Consider the following 1028-nt stretch of genomic DNA (forward strand, 5'->3'; position numbering starts at 1 on the left):
GACGATATAGTCTAGCCGAGCGAAGCACCGGGTGCTGAGCTAATGTGGAATAAATTTAAGTGTGGCGTGATATAGTGTATTAGCCATTTATTACAACGTTCTGGATGAAATGGGAATCGACAAGGGAAAAAAAAGGTGTATTGTTTGTATTATTTTAGACGCTCTGAAGCGATTTCGGAGTAGCTTGCTTGGATATTCTTTGTTGAAGTTATTAGCCTCTAAACTTTAGATAGTTTTTTCCTTCCCAGCTAATGTATTTTAGATGATATCATAGTGACTTCCTGGCAGATTAAAACTGTGTGCCGGGCCGAGACTCGAACTCGGGACCTTTGCCTTTCGCGGGCAAGTGCTCTACCAACTGAGCTACCCAAGCACGACTCACGCTCCGTCCTCACAGCTTTACTTCTGCCAGGAGAGCTTCTGTAAAGTTTGGAAGGTAGGAGACGAGGTACTGGCAGAAGTAGAGCTGTGAGCGTGGCGTGAGTTGTGCTTGGGTAGCTCAGTTGGTAGAGCACTTGCCCGCGAAAGGCAAAGGTCCCGAGTTCGAGTCTCGGCCCGGCACACAGTTTTAATCTGCCAGGAAGTTTCATATCAGCGCACACTCCGCTGCAGAGTGAAAATCTCATTCTGGATATCATTGTGGATCTAGAAAGTATGTCTCATATCGAAAAACTGTAGAAATTATACTTTCGTAATGATTTTTCGAAACGCTAATGTATGACAGCACGGAAAAACTATTTCACAGTAGCTGACTTTTGAAAACGAAACTTCTGTTATTATTGATAATACCATTTTCATACAATAAAAAATTAAACATAAAAAGATCATGATCTAGGATTTGTTAATTGACGGTTAAATTCTATAAAAGCAGTTCAAATAAAAGTAAAAAAGATACTTTGCTGACAAAGAGAATCGATCTGTCGACACGATTTATAATCTTGAGTGTTACTTATTGAACTACTGGTGACATTAAGATAGACAGGCGAAACGTGTGTAGACAATAGAAGCCAGAAACTTTCGAAGTCGAT

General features: G+C 40.7%; 2 non-coding genes across 2 annotated transcripts; one reads left to right on the forward strand and one right to left on the reverse strand.

Annotated features, from left to right (window-relative positions):
- Positions 1–299: 299 nt before the first annotated feature.
- On the reverse strand, positions 300–374 carry Trnas-cga (transfer RNA serine (anticodon CGA)). Its single transcript has one exon. It is a non-coding gene; the product is annotated as a tRNA-Ser (tRNA).
- A 113-nt stretch (positions 375–487) lies between these two features.
- Trnas-cga (transfer RNA serine (anticodon CGA)) lies at positions 488–562 on the forward strand. Its single transcript has one exon. It is a non-coding gene; the product is annotated as a tRNA-Ser (tRNA).
- Positions 563–1028: the final 466 nt, after the last annotated feature.

The sequence above is a fragment of the Schistocerca cancellata genome, chromosome 9 (assembly GCF_023864275.1).
Source record: "Schistocerca cancellata isolate TAMUIC-IGC-003103 chromosome 9, iqSchCanc2.1, whole genome shotgun sequence".
Classification (NCBI taxonomy): Eukaryota; Metazoa; Arthropoda; class Insecta; order Orthoptera; family Acrididae; genus Schistocerca; species Schistocerca cancellata.